Source organism: Neovison vison, chromosome 1 (genome assembly GCF_020171115.1).
Source record: "Neovison vison isolate M4711 chromosome 1, ASM_NN_V1, whole genome shotgun sequence".
Classification (NCBI taxonomy): Eukaryota; Metazoa; Chordata; class Mammalia; order Carnivora; family Mustelidae; genus Neogale; species Neogale vison.
Window position 1 is genome coordinate 290,695,437 of NC_058091.1, and position 16,486 is coordinate 290,711,922.

The 16,486-nt window shown below is 37.5% G+C and overlaps 1 non-coding gene across 1 annotated transcript; it reads left to right on the top strand.

The window, feature by feature from the left end:
* The first annotated feature begins 4,395 nt into the window (after nucleotides 1-4,395).
* LOC122898328 lies at nucleotides 4,396-4,499 on the top strand. The gene has a single exon (XR_006382994.1). It is a non-coding gene; the product is annotated as a small nucleolar RNA U13 (small nucleolar RNA).
* The last annotated feature ends 11,987 nt before the right edge of the window (nucleotides 4,500-16,486 follow it).

Sequence of the window (16,486 nt, forward strand, 5' to 3'; positions counted from 1 at the left end):
TGCATATGTGAGAGAAATTTTTTTCTATCTAGAAAATGAAGAAATGTGTCCTGTTTATCACTCTAAGTCATGTAGTTAGAATATTGGTGGTATTTTGCCCATAAAAAAATCCCTTATTTATTATGCATATTTTTAGATTTAAAGATAAAAATGACAAAGATTGGTATGCATTTAATTTTTTTTTTTTTTGCTCTTCTTGTCTGTAGCCACAAGAAGGGTCCTGCTAGAACAAAGTAATCACCCAAGATGATAAAGCATAATAAATTTGGATGCTTCGTAATAATTCTGAGCCTTAGCCCATGCTGCATATGATTATATCTGAAAATGTATGCAAATTAACAGCACATTTTTTTTCTTTCTGCAGACATCTTTATTTTCTGGTTCGTGGGTCTTATTTAACTTAAAGGAAAAAAAATCATCTATAGCATATATCACTTCATGGAGAAAGAGCTAAAAGTAAAATAGTCCCTTCACAAAAAGTTTTTGTGAGTGTCTACCATGTGACTGGTAAGAAATCATTGGTTTCTTTCAACCGTTTACCACATGTTATCTATTGGCTTTTGGTGAGTGATGAATGCCAGTTTCTATAGATGCAGACAAGAAATTTTATATTACTGAACTGCATTTAGACTTAGAAGGTTGACCCAGATTCTATAGAAATAGATTGTTCTTTGATAGGTATTTTCCTTTGGCTAACCATCAAAGCACTGTTGTTTCCAATCATTTTTGTATTTATAAAGGATAAGCTGATTTGTATCTTTTGGGGGCTGGTGAATATTTTTCTGCCCATATGAAGAGCTGATCAAATAGTTACACATATGGTTCAGTGTCTCTGTTAGATTATGGGGAATAGGAATGTACGATTATAGCTTTGGAAATTGATATGCTAAAGGTACCAAGATATTGCTTATCTTGATATGGCACTAATAGAGAGAGACAATTCACCTTTTACACCCTAGGAGGCCTGATTATTTCAGCATGAGGGATGGGGCTGATATTTCTGGTTATCATAAAAGTCAAACTGGGATATGTATTCATCATTCAAATAAAATACAAGTCTTTAAAGGACTGTTTCCCTTGCTGTAGAAACTCCATGCACTTCTGATGTTAGCAGTGTTTTATTGGGGGAGATTGAAATCACAACTCTCTACTATGAACTTTAAAGTATGTCAAAATATTTTCATCAGTCATGAATCACAGGCCTTTCATTGACATTTACTGTGTTCAAGACATTGCAGTTGACGATGAATATACAGTCATCTGTGGTATGATGGAACATGGAGTTTAAATAACGGGCTCTTTTTCATCCTCCTAGTTTAGCTGTCAGTCATACCCTATTTGGCAGTTACAGCTTGGTCACTTATTGCTGTGGTGTTGTAAACAGCACATGCCAAATTTATAGCGTCTAACTTCAGAAGATTCCATATGGAGCAAGATAGAGACTATTAAAGAAGGAGACGCCAACAGAATAAACAGGTTTTTAGCCTGTTTCCACCCTGGGTAGAAGATCCTTTGAATTGACAGAGGAATGGAGTCAGAAAGAGGAAAATTAGACATAGCACAGTAGACTTTGCTGTGCTCTCAGCATCCCAGTGGGGTTGAGGCTGGTAACACTTCTCTCAAGATTCTCAGGCATTCAAGAGTAGAGGAGACATGTGCTCTACTTTCCTTTCTGAAACTTCGGAGGTGGCAGTCTCACTTGTGTCTTGTGCTATCTTTGTACAGGGGAGTGGGGTAGACATGGTGGCCTTTATATGTGCCAAATGGGTCCTGAGGTGTGGTTTATTATAGAAGTTAAGAAGAAAGAAAGGTTGTCTTGGTCTGGGTTTGTTGAAAAAACTTTAAGTGTTTTCTTGCCTTAGCAAGTTCATGTGGGAACACAATATTATGTTGGCTGATTAGAATTAATAAAATCTTGGGGCACCTGGGTGGCTCAGTGGGTTATGCCTCTGCCTTTGGCTCAGGTCATGGTCTCAGGGTCCTGGGATCGAGCCCCACGTCCGGCTCTCTGCTCAGCAGGGAGCCTGCTTTTTCCTCTCTACCTGCCTCTCTGCCTACTTGTGATTGCTCTCACTCTGTCAAATAAATAAATAAAATCTTAAAAAAAGAATTAATAAAATCTTAATTAGTCTCAGAATATGAGCTGTAGTAATCTTGGCTTCTCCCTTTTTAGGCTACATAGATAGTAAAATATCTATTTCTTATTGACTGGAGAATAGATAGAGCAAAAAAACTTTTTTCTTCACCCTTTGGGTACTCTTTATTTCTTGAATGATTAAGCTGCTCCAGATCTGACAGTTAATAATTTTCTTTTTTCTTCCTCCTCCCAGAAATCTCGAGGTAGCAGGGGTCCTGCTCAAGTTCTACCTATGTAATATGCAATATAGAAGAGCAACCATAGCCTCCAATAGAACAAATTCTAGACATTCCATCTTGGAAATAAGCCTGAATCCTAATAATCACTTAGACCATAGGGCACACATATGCCTTGTGGGCCTTTGTTCCTCCCATAAGTTAAATTTTTCCCAGATGTTCTTTGGTCTCAAAAAAACCCCCAAAACCAAACACAGAGCAATCACAGAAAAGGTAGTACTACCATAAGTTTTGCCTATCCCAGAAAATCTCCAGGTAAGAGCCTCCTTATATCCAATTTCCATTGTAAGAGTGAAGTAATGAACTAAATTATAGCAAGCCAATATAACTCCTTCCTTACTTTTTATCCCTTGCAGGTTGACTTCACATGACTCAGAAAAACAGTAAAAATATTGCCATAACTGTGAATTGTACCATGTGTACTAGAAATACTGACTATATTGTTTATAAGAGCCCTTGAGAGATGTTGCTTAGATTTAGTTATAGATCTTTTATATTAAACTTAAGTCCTTCAAAAACTATCAGTTGTTTAGTGGATTTGGAGGATAATACAGAGTTGCATAATGTAAAATCTGAATATGGAATTTACATTATAAAATGATAATTACATCTGGCCCTTTTGTCTTTTCTATAAGAAATGGCATTTTCTGGCAGTTCTATTCCTGGCAGAGTAACAGGTGGAGGTGTGACCTTTAACCCTAAGTAAGCAATTATATAACTACTTAATAGTAATCATTTTGCCATCTGCAGTCCACACTGAATTAAAAGACACCTGATCCTCAGTTTTGGCATGTGGCCCAAGCTCTGCCTTTCTTTTCCTAGTTCAGTAATGAGTGATCATTTCTACCTTGGCAATTCCTACTGTCAGTTTGATGGATGGAAAAATAGAACACAAAGTGTAGCCCCATTTACTTTGAACTGATCAGCTCCGCCCAGCTTTGTTCCCATCCTACAGAGCTCAGTTCTAAGATACCAGGTTTTCATGTTTCTTCATCCCATTTTGGTCCAGTAAATAGATAGACCACTTGCACTAAATTTTCACCGTGAGGTTGTCTAGTCTTGACTAAAATTCCTTTGGGTACTGGAGGGAAAGGGCAAAAAGCTTTTTGTGCGCATAGATTGCTTTCCCTGTCTCCATGGAGAGACGAAGCTATCCCTTGATGGGTATTAAAATAATGTAAGCATTCCACCCAGACCTGGATATGAGGAAAGCATTTGCTTTTTGTTCTACCATGTAGCAGGCTTTTAGCAGAATAGAAAAAATTCAATCACATTTACTGGCAGTCTAAACACCTTTTTAGTGTATTGCTCACTGCTGGTGCTGAAGATGGAGGCAGGCAGAAGGGAGATGCTGGCAATCATAAGCCCCCCACCCCTGCCTTTTTTTTTTTTTTTTTTTTTCAGTTCCACAGATGTTTTGGCTTGAAAGTCTCCACTTCAAGGCTTTTAAAAAATACCCTCTGTCATATTGTTATAATAGTTATACATGAAGTATTTGAAATCCACCTTTCCCCCCCCTGGTCTTCTAAGTGTCTGGTTTACTTTCCTCTTCCTCTTCATATTCTGTTTTTCTATGTAATTTTTCTCAGTTCTCCATATCATCCCACATCTTTCCATACCATTGCATTTACTTTGCTGGATTTAAATGATTTGAACTTGTTGTCAATGTTACAATCATCCCTCGGGTACTTGGGCTGCCATATGTGCCTTGTGGGGTATCCTATACTTTCCAGTATAAAGTGAAGGGTGGGAGGCATGGAAGCTGTGACTTGCTGTTTCTGGCAACTCATCCTTATGAACTGTATTCATGGGAATTTAAGAACCTGCTCTCTGGAGGTCACCCTGCTGCCTAACTACATATGTTGGAAATGAGCTGTTAGTGCAGAAACATTCTTAATTAATGATGCAGAGTGACTCGGTAGCCAGCCAAAATATGACTATGGAAACATTTGTAAAGGTTGTGTGACCTACAAAATAAATTTCCCAAATATTAAAAAAAAAAAAACAACTTACAAGGATGGGATTCATTTGTACTTCATGAGCATCATGAGAGGGTGTTCACGCTTTTGTGTGACATGTGCCTCCCTCAAACCTTGCTATGACCTTGGCACATTATCTGTCTGACATGAAGAAAAAAAAGAAAAAAAAAACTTGTAAGTCTTGTGTGTGCATGAAATTTATATGTTTATACTCTAATTTATCAATCATACATATTATATATATTTTATATAGGGTATATACTTTATATGTGTATATACTGTATATACTATCAATATGTGTTATCTATTATACTGTATATATAGTATATACTATGATATATAGGAATATAAACACTATATATGTATAATATACTACTCTAAATATACTGTGTATATAGGGGCGCCTGGGTGGCTCAGTGGGTTAAGCCGCTGCCTTCGGCTCAGGTCATGATCTCAGGGTCCTGGGATCAAGTCCCGCATCGGGCTCTCTGCTCAGCGGGAAGCCTGCTTCCTCCTCTCTCTCTCTGACTGCCTCTCTGCCTACTTGTGATCTCTCTCTGTCAAATAAATAAATAAAATCTTTAAAAAAAAATATACTGTGTATATACACATACATACATATTTACTATATATAAGTAGGTAGTATAATATATGTTATATATATACACATACATACACACACACACGTATGATAATTTCCTTCTTCTAGGTGTCTCTAGGGAAATGACTGTTTCTTTCCAGGTCAGCTGTGAATGTAAGGGTAGTAGATGGTCACTAATGGGGTGATTGATTTGGGCGAGCCTATAAAGATTTCCTTCAGACCCATCATGGACCTCAAATCCTATCAGTTGGATTTTATTCCTTTAAGTTCTGAAGACCTTTCAGCATGACATTCTTAAGTGCCAATAAGATTTAAATGTTCCTGGGAACACTTATCAGCTATAACCTGTTTGAAAGGATAAGGGAAAGGAAGAAAGGGTGTCAGGTGACAATTAGACAATAGCAAAGTCCTGGCAAAAAGAGTTCAGATAGATACCTGGATTGAGTAGTGGGACCACGGAGGGTAAGGGATGGGGCTCACAGATAGAAGAGGTGGAAAGGAAGTATCAGAGACAAGTTTAGTTTTGTAGAAGTTTGGCTCAACCCCACTTTTGTGTGTAGTGGGTGTTCACCCTGTCAAACAAGTATTTGGATTGTCTCTGGAGGGGAGGTAGAATAATAACTTTTCTCTCCAAGCTAACAGCCAGAATCTTTACACACCCAAATAAATAGCCTTCCATGCCAAACATCACATTAGTTTATAGGTAGATGTCAGTGGTAGAGCTAAAACATTGCTTTAAAAGATTTCCTGTTGGCAGGGTCTGACAGAGAAGCTGGAGGACAGTTTTGTTTCCCTAGGCCAACAAATGCTCCTCAATGTTTTCCCCAGTGATTCTGTTGAAGTTGTAATTCATCACATACAAGCAATTTAATGTGTTTCCTTGAAAGTAAAGTGTCTGGGACAAGGCTCAAGAAAGTAAAAACTTTCCCTTATCTGTTGGGTTTGATGGTGATTGGATTAGCGACAAAATCAAGTACTTTAAGTTGGCCTCATTTTCAGCCTTTCATGATGACCTAGTTTTTTTTGTTAGCAAAGTTTGACAATTATTACCTTTCCCTCAGCATTATTAATGAATATCAGGCTAATTCTTTCTTTTGGCCAGTCTTATCCTGTACTTAGTTTCCAGTGCTGTATGTTGTTTCTGTGGTTTCCAAGTTCCAGACTTAGCGTATTCTACACTCCCCCTTTTTAAAAAATTTCTTATTGGTATAACATACTGACCAGCCCAGAAGGGTATGTGTCAAAAAGTAATGAAGATAATAGTAAGTACCTATTATGTGTCAAGTATTGTGTAGAGTTATTTACAAACTTTATTTCATTTAATCTTCAAAGCAATGTTGTAAGATAGATGCTATTGTAACCGTTTTTTTATGTGTGTAAATTTAGCCAAGATATTAACTTGTTATCCAGCATAACAAGTTAAGTAACTCTCACCCTTATACAGGGAGAAGCTGAGATTTTAACCTAGATATTGCTTGAATCTAAAGTCAGTTTTGGTTTATGATCTTGACTCCATTCATTGGCCACCTATTGTTAATGTCTAACATTTCCATTGTCTCATGTGTAATCATATATAGAAATACACACACTTTTCATGTGCCTAATACTGAAATATTTTCATGTAGTTTATAATAAAAATGCACAAAACAAGGCAGCTAAAATAATTGAAAATATGTAGAGCAGTAGTTTTCAAATGACAATCATTGGCATCTAGGACCACCTGTGTGTAGAGGATTTTTGAGGGAGGCTTTGTTGGGAGGGCTCTGAGCTCTGTTCTCAACAGCTGTACTTTTATCTGTTTTATGTATCAAGATTCCAAGTAATATTTTTTTTCAAACCAAAAATTCCATTGCTTTAAAAACAAAAGACGTTTTTAAGTCCTGATGTGTTATAATGTTGGAGAGATTTATGTTAGGAATTTGGGATGTCAAAGTTAGAGCCACAAGTTTCACTGAACTTTCTGGCAAATTCTGAGGGAAAAAGGAACGTTGTTTGTTTATAGAGTCCCCATGATCTTACTTAAAAAAGAAAGGAGGAAGGAAGGGAGGGCAGTATGGCAAGGCAAAATTTTTTTGTCATTATTTGCAGGAGGAATTTATAATGTTGTTTCTTATATGAGGGGCATGATGGACGGTGATGTTTTGATCGTGATTTTATGTAAGATGTTCTTGTGATTAATTTTTCTTTTAACAATCTTTGATGAAACCTAAAAGCATAATGTTAATAGAGGAGCATTCTTGGGGGTAGGGCAACAAAGTAAGGTGTATGAAATGACATACTCACCTGCTTAGCCTGCCTCATAGAGTAGTTGCTGAAGCTTAAAGAGCTAACTTGTGTGAAAATGTTTGGAAGCCTGTCAGAATTATCTAACTTTTAGATAGTTACACCATTCATTAAATCATACATATTATTGAGCTCCTGCCCTGTGCCTGGTATTGTTCTAGATTCTGGGGATGCTCATTACCAATCACTGTGGGTTAGATTTTAGTTGTTTACCCATATCTTTTGCAAATTACGTATCTAGCTATCTCATACTTTGAATGATTGTTGGTTATTACACAAATAAATTGAGTGGGGTTTGATCAGTGATTCCTGGGCTGCTCTCAAAACATGGCATTCTTGAGTCTTCAAGTTGGAAGGGTTTATAGAGATTAGTTATGTGGCTCATCCTGCCAATATAAAAATTCCTCTCATAGAATTCCTGAGGAAGGGCATCAGAAGCTCCTTAGGTATTTAATTTGCCCACAGTTACTAGGCAACTTTGGATTTTAGAAAATTTCTTCTTTGTGTTGAATAACCTGGAAGATTGGAGAACAATGGAAGAGAGGGGTATTAGAAAAACCTCTATGTTCTTATGTTGATCACTTAGCCTTTTTAACTTCTGCTCATTGACCCTAGTTCTGCTATCAGAACCGTGAGGGAAAGACTCTTGCCACCTTTTCACTTGATAGCCCTTGAGTTTAAAGATGTCTGTGATGTCATCTCTGAAATCGTTTCTTTAATAGGCTGAATATTTCCAGTTCTCACATTTTTCATTTAAGATAATTTCCAGACATCATCTTGGTTACCTTTGTCTGATACATTGTTTTGACAGTGTCACTTTTACAATACAGCATACAGAAATAAACACAAGTGTCCCAGATGTGGCCTACCTAATGCAATGGACTCCAATCTGGAGAATTTATTTTTTGTTTTCATTTTCTTTCTTTCATTTTTTTTTTCAAAGCTTCAGATCAACTTACAATTGAAATATTTGGGAATAAACTCTGATCATATGCTGCCTCTCAAATTGTTAACAATGTTATTGTACAAACTTGTTATACCTAAAAATGATATATCACATGAAAAATGCTCAGATGAGGTAATAGGTATAGGCTCTTTTTAACTCACAAAACACTAAACAAATATGAGATGTTGTAACTATGGTCACCATATTATCAACATGTTGGCTAACTAAACATAACAATTAAAAAAAAAGGAAAAAAATATGTTCTGAAATCATTGTTGAAATACCCTTGCATTGATAGGACTTATTTCTCATTTTATTTAGACAGTTCCTTTCATTTAATCAAATGTTAAATTAACCAAATGTTCCTGACCTTTTTTCTTTTTCTTTGAATAAATTAATTGGGCCTACATTTTTTGTAATTTAATGAAAAAGTAGTTACTGAGCACTAATCAATATACTGCTAAAGCACTTCAGTGGATAAGAAGAGATAGGATACTCTGTCATCAAGGAGTCTTATGGAAGCAGGATGGCCTTCAGTAAAACTATAAATTTGTCTTTGTCGCTTTCATTAAAATATTTTTTCCAAAAGGTGCTGATATATGGGAAGAAGAGAAGGAACTCCAGTCTGGAAGGTTGGAGAAGTGGTGGATAGGTATATGTAGCAAATCTTAATCATAAGTGTTTAAATATTTGCATTGAAGTGACAGTGGGGACTTTTGGAAAACTATCCATTTCTAGAAGTGAAGGCAGAAACAGAAGCAAGGTAGGGAGGGCTTGACTCAGGATGCATGGTCTGGAGGATTGGAAGGGAAAGAGAAGAAAGAAAAGAGAAAGTACTGTGAGGGGAGAGTGTCTTTTTTTTTTTTTGAGAACCTTCTGTTCTGCCAGCCTCAACATATTAGCCTTTGTTCCTCGGCTTATTCGTTACAGTATCAAGACGGGTTTCATTGGTTCAGACATTACTTCCGCATTATAGGAATACAGGATGGTATGAAAAGTGGTCCTAATCCAACACCTCTCTTTTATTAGGGGCAAAGATCTTCTCCAGAAATCCCAATATACTATCCTTGCATATTGGTTATATTCTTGCTTTTCAGTCCACTGGGAAATACAGTGAGAATAATCAAGATTGTCATAGACAAATTATGGTTTATCTTTTGGAAATGGGGGAAGAGCTGACCTTTCTTGAATAGAAGGTTGTACATTCTCTGACCAAATCAGAAAGAAAAAATGGAAGGAGAAGGTGTTGAGTAGGCAATCAGTAGTATTTTCCACAAATGATAGGTCCAGCTGAGATCTCATTACACAAAAATATGCTTTTCTTTTGTTTTTGTTTTTACTCAGAGGCTTGTGATAAGGGAAAATTCTGTATAGGAAACCCTGAGAAGGATTTACTTATTTATTTATTTTATGCTTGTGCCTGTTTATATAATATGACTGTAGACTTACCTTTCTTAACCACCTTGTCCATAGGGTATCCCAGAAGTTTAGATTTCTCTAAATTCAGCTAGGTAATATGAATTCTAATCCTAGACACTATACAGATATTAGCTTCCCTGATTAATTTCTTTGTGTCTGTGTATATAGAGACTCTTCATTGGGCTAAAGTATGGCTTTATTTTGTTCCTATAATCTATTCCTCCCAAAGCAAATTACTACTAAGAGGATTTCAATGTCTAAGACATTTTGTGAAGTATAAAATAAAAATTCCAAGCACACAATTTCATGCTATCATATAATTTGATAATAGTGATATAGTGAGAGTGCATTGGTTTGGAAGGCAAGAGACATGGGGGTGTACAGACTCTTCCACAAACTAACCCATTGTCTTTATTCAGTTACTTCACTTCTCTGGAGCCCAATTTTATCATCCCTTACCTTGAGGGAGTTGTATTAGATAGTATTAGATTAGTGTTTTCCTAGAGTGTGATCCATGGAAAACTAGATTTCTAAGAAAGCTTTATTGATACATATGAAAACTGGAGAATCTCTTCAAATATACTTGGGAAGTACGGAGTTAAACCAAGTTAATCACATTTCTTCAAGGCAGGATTCTCAGAGCCTTTGATATGGTAATATTCACTGTGAATCTCCAAGACAAGAGTATATAGAGCTTTTTACAAAGCTACCTGACAAGAAACTTATTTTTTGGTATGTTTTGTTTTGGTTTGGGTTTTTTTTGAAAAATTTTGAGACACTTTGAAGCACAGTTAATAAAACATTGAACTGGATAATAATAGATTCTGTAGTTATGCAAATCAATGCGTTTTTTTGATCTCAGAGGCTTTCTTTAGGTATAACAGGGTCTATCTGATAAGAGGGTCTTTGTGACTAAGTCAATCACAGATTACATATTGAAGGAGAAAATTAGAACTGGCATCTGAGCAATGGACAGAGTTTTCATAGCTGAAGCTGAGTGGAGATATTTATGGATACAAGGAATGGCACGAACAAAGATGTGAACAGAGGGAAAATGTAGTAGACTTTGCAAAATTATGGACTGTAAAGAATGAATTTAACGTATATGTTGAGGGGTAGCAGGAGATGAAAGAGGAGATGTGGGGACGTCAGATTGTTGAAAGTTTTGAATGTCAGAGTAGACAGGCTGTCCTTTGTGTAGGCGGTGAAGGGCCATTTGAGGATTTGTGATGTAAGCTAAGTGACATAAAAGGCAGCTTCATTCCTAGCCTCAGCAATCAGACAACAAAAGGAAATTAAAGGCATCCAAATCGGCAAAGAAGTCAAATTATCACTCTTCGCAGATGATATGATACTCTATGTGGAAAACCCAAAAGACTCCACTCCAAAACTGCTAGAACTTGTACAGGAATTCAGTAAAGTGTCAGGATATAAGATCAATGCACAGAAATCAGTTGCATTTCTCTACACCAACAACAAGACAGAAGAAAGAGAAATTAAGGAGTCAATCCCATTTACAATTGCACCCCAAACCATAAGATACCTAGGAATAAACCTAACCAAAGAGGCTAAGAATCTATACTCAGAAAACTATAAAGTACTCATGAAAGAAATTGAGGAAGACACAAAGAAATGGAAAAATGTTCCACGCTCCTGGATTGGAAGAATAAATATTGTGAAAATGTCTATGCTACCTAAAGCAATCTACACATTTAATGCAATTCCTATCAAAGTACCATCCATCTTTTTCAAAGAAATGGAACAAATAATTTTAACATTTATATGGAACCAGAAAAGACCTCGAATAGCCAAAGGGATATTGAAAAAGAAAGCCAAAGTTGGTGGCATCACAATTCCGGACTTCAAGCTCTATTACAAAGCTGTCGTCATCAAGACAGCATGGTACTGGCACAAAAACAGACACATAGATCAATGGAACAGAATAGAGAGCCCAGAAATAGACCCTCAACTCTATGGTCAACTAATCTTTGACAAAGCAGGAAAGAATGTCCAATGGAAAAAAGACAGCCTCTTTAATAAATGGTGTTGGGAAAATTGGACATCCACGTGCAGAAAAATGAAATTGGACCATTTCCTTACACCACACACGAAAATAGACTCAAAATGGATGAAGGACCTCAATGTGAGAAAGGAATCCATCAAAATCCTTGAGGAGAACACAGGCAGAAACCTCTTCGACCTCAGCCGCAGCAACATCTTCCTAGGAACATCGCCAAAGGCAAGGGAAGCAAAGGCAAAAATGAACTATTGGGATTTCATCAAGATCAAAAGCTTTTGCACAGGAAAGGAAACAGTTAACAAAATCAAAAGACACCTGACATAATGGGGGAAGATATTTGCAAACGACATATCAGATAAAGGACTAGTGTCCAAAATCTATAAAGAACTTAACAAACTCAACATCCAAAGAACAAATAATCTAATCAAGAAATGGGCAGAGGACATGAACAGACGTTTCTGCAAATAAGACATCCAGATGGCCAACAGACACATGAAAAAGTGCTCCATATCACTTGGCATCAGGGAAATAAAAATCAAAACCACAATGAGATATCACCTCACACCAGTCAGAATGGCTAAAATCAACAAGTCAGGAAATGACAGATGCTGGCAAGGATGCGGAGAAAGGGGAACCCTCCTATACTGTTGGTGGGAATGCAAGCTGGTGCAACCACTCTGGAAAACAGCATGGAGGTTCCTCAAAATGTTGAAAATAGAACTGCCCTATGACCCAGCAATTGCACTACTGGGAATTTACCCTAAAGATACAAACGTAGTGATCCAAAGGGGCACGTGCACCTGAATGTTTATAGCAGCAATGTCCACAATAGCCAAACTATAGAAAGAACCTAGATGTCCATCAACAGATGAATGGATCAAGAAGATGTGGTATATATACACAATGGAATACTATGCAGCCATCAAAAGAAACGAAATCTTGCTATTTGCGACAACATGGATGGAACTAGAGCGTATCATGCTTAGCGAAATAAGTCAAGCAGAGAAAGACAACTATCATATGATCTCTCTGATATGAGGAAGTGGTGATGCAACATGGGGGCTTAAGTGGGTAGGAGAAGAATCCATGAAACAAGATGGGATAGGGAGGGAGACAAACCATAAGTGACTCTTAATCTCACGAAACAAACTGTGGGTTGCTGGGGGGAGGGGGGTTGGGAGAAAGGGGGTAGGGTTATGGACATTGGGGAGGGTATGTGCTTTTGGGTAAATTGGAAGGGGAGGTGAACCATGAGAGACTATGGACTCTGAAAAACAATCTGAGGGGTTTGAAGTGGCGGGGGGGTGGGAGGTTGGGGTACCAGGTGGTGGGTATTATAGAGGGCACGGCTTGCATGGAGCACTGGGTGTGGTGAAAAAATAATGAATACTGTTTTTCTGAAAATAAATAAATTGAAAAAAAAAGTTCAGGTTAGAAGGTTATTATGGAATTTGATGTACTGGACATCTCACTGTGATGGTAAATAGGTTAAAAAATTATCTATATATTAAAAAAAATGAACCAGAATAGTGGGAACGAGTTAAAAATAAAAATTGTCCTATGGAAAAAAAAAAAAGGCATCTTCATCTGGGACAAGGTGGAAGATGGATTGGAGTGTTGGGCAAAAGTGGATGACTTTATGATATTGATTTGAATTTGAATGAGGATAGTGGCAATTGGGTCAGAATGGAAGGGATGACTGGCTAGTTGTGACCATCAGAGAACTCTGGAATATCTGTTACTATCCAGAAAATACTGGAGAGTTTGCTGTGTATGGAGATAGAAAGATCTAGCGAGAGAAATTACTCAAGAGGAATAAAGAGTTTTGTGTTTTTTAGGCAACGAAGAAGTCAAAGAGGAGTGCAATTTTTTTTTTTTTTTTTTTTTTTGGGTTTGTTTGTTCTTCCACTCACTTACTTGTTCACTCATTTATGCACTGATGGCCTGCACTGTGTAGGTAAAATGTGTGCGGGGACATTGTGGCCTTTTTCCTAATTCACTGCTCTTTCCAGTGAGGTCCCTGTATATTCTTACAGCTTACTCTCACTGATGTGCAAGGAATAAGAAATTGTAATTGCATTAAAAATATTTCTTTTTATCTTTTTATTTCTCTGACTTGCTAAATTGTTAAAGCCCATGACTTAAAACTGCACTGGACAATGGTTTCTTAAGAAATAAATGTTTTGTGTCCCTTAATCTACTTTAAGGGAATGTGAGGATTCATATGACATCATGCATTAGAACCATTTATCTGTACTAATCTGTACTAATGCTCAAGAGGGATAGTTATTGTTACTGTTCCTCCTCTTACTATTGTTATTACTATTACTGCTGCTACTACTACTCTCATTACTATTGTACTGTAGTTAAGACTTTCTCTTGCTTTGGGTAAACCTCCAGCATATTTACTTGTAACTTCAATTTGTTCCTGTCCTCTCTGTGCGGAAATGGATTGAAATGGGGTACTTGGCAGAGTGAATGAACCCTGTGTGAAGTGGGCCTTGACATTTGGGAGAGCCTGAGAAGTTTGAAGCTGTGGTTCCTTGTGACCTGTTAGGATGAGGGACCCTCAGAATATGCTTGTGGTGTGCTTGTGAGCATGTGCGAATGTGTGTTCATGTGTGTACATGAGCGTTTATGTGTTAAGCGTATGTTTTAAGGTTTATTTGAATCTGAGGTATTGCTTATATATTATTCAGCTAATTTTAATATACCCAGTTCCTTTTCCCTTAAAACCTTGGAGGTTTTCTTGGTTATCTGGAAAGAAAGTGTAGAAGTCATGTTGAAGGGGCGGTAGGAAGGCCATGTTCATGTCGCGGTCTTTCTGCTCTTCCCTCCTCTGCCACCTGTAACTTTGCCTCTTTTTAACACTTGAATTCTGGACTCAGGATTTTTATTTTCTTTTTTAAAAAATATTTATTTATTTATTTATTTAAGATTTTATTTATTTATTTGACAGAGAGTGAGGGAGAGAAAGAGCACAAGCAGGGAGAGCAACCGGTAGAGGGGGAGAGAGAAGCAGATTTCCCACAGAGCAGGAAGCCCGATGCAGGGCTCCATCCTAGGACCCCAGGATCATGACCTAAGCTGAAGGTGGAAGCTTAACCAACTGAGCTACCCAGGCACCCCATGGACTCAGGATTTTTAAAGGTCGGAACCCATTTTAGAAAATTTTGGAGTCAAAGAAAAATACATTTTCTTAACCCTACTTAGAAATCATGATAGTTATCATATTTAGCAGTCCAACATGGTTCATGCCCTAGATTTTTTCCTTTTGCTTTTATGTCTGTGCAAACATTTCCTGGCTTGTTTAAGTTTTCATTCAGTCCAGGAGGGGAAAATCACAGATCATAACCGTTGCTAACTGAAATCTGTGCACTGGGGTTGTGGAAAAGGAAGGAGAAAAAGGCCCAAACCTACTGCTTCCAGCAAATTTGTATGTGGTTTTGGTGACTTCCTCCTCTAGGGTATTCTGATTTTTTTCCCTTATGGCCTCCTTTTGGAACAGCCACCTAGCAATATTTTCATTCCCCCAAATTTTATTAAAATGCATTCATTCAGTCAACATACACTTATCAAGCAACTGCTTTATGCCAAACACTACTCTAAGCCCTTTGGTACGTAACAGTGGTACATAACAATGAAAAAAAGCAGATAAAATCCCTGCCTTTGTGGAAATTGTGATTCTAGTGGGGAACATAATTTTATATATACATGCACACAAATGTAATTATACTATAGTATTATTTCTTAAATATACATGATATATATGTATGTTTTATACATGTATATATAAATATGTATCTATACATCTATGCCTATATATGCATGACATACATAATATACATAATCTGCATTCAGAGTATCATATATTAATTATATATATCATATATATAAAAATATATATGCATAAGTTATAAACACACACACACACATAGAAGTTAGGTAGTGATGAGAGTTAAAAATAAAATAGGGAAAGGGAAATAGTGTTAGGAGAAGCGTTTTAAGTGTTAGGAGAAATTTTAAATGAGGGTCTCAGGAAAGGCTTTGTGAAAAAGGTAAGGACACCAAGGCATGGAAACATTCCAGGCAGAGGGCATGGCAAGTGCAGAGGATCTGATGACTGTGAGGAGCAGGAAGAGGCCAGTGTGCCTACTTTGTAGAGCGCTGAGGACAGGGGAGAAAATAAGGGTGTGGGCCACGCAGTCTGATTGTGTAGAGCCTCAGAGATCTAGTGAGCTCTTGGGCTTCTACTTCATGTGACATAGAAGCCACTGGATGATTTTGAGCAGAGGGGTGACATGAGCTGACTTATTTTTTTTTTTTTTAAGATTTTATTTATTTGACAGATAGAGATCACAAGTAGGCAGAGGGGCAGGCAGAGAGAAAGGGGTCAGCAGGCTCCACACTGAGCAGAGAGCCCGATGTGGGGCTCGATCCCAGGACCTTGGGATCATGACCCAAGCTGAAGACAGAGGCTTCTAACCCACTGAGCCACCCAGGTGCCCCCTGACTTATGTTTTAACAGAAACATTGACTTCTGTGGTAAAATGCACTGACCAGGGCAAGGGCAGAAGCAGAGAAATGAATTAATAAACTCCTTGGGAATCTGAAGGCTTGCTTGTTTTCAGTTTCTTCTAGATAGCTCTTTTTGTCCAGACCTAAACTGCTGACTATTAACTCGTATTTATACTCTGTCTAGGTCATGGGAATCCTTCCACCATCTTTGCCCCAGGAAACACAGTAGATGAAGCAGCAGCTGCTTTTCCTTTGCCAGTGCTGGAAGCCTACCTATCTCTTGCTCTTTAGAATTTCCAGTCAGACACCAGCTCACTGGGTTCTTCTCTAACAGAAGGAGATTAGTG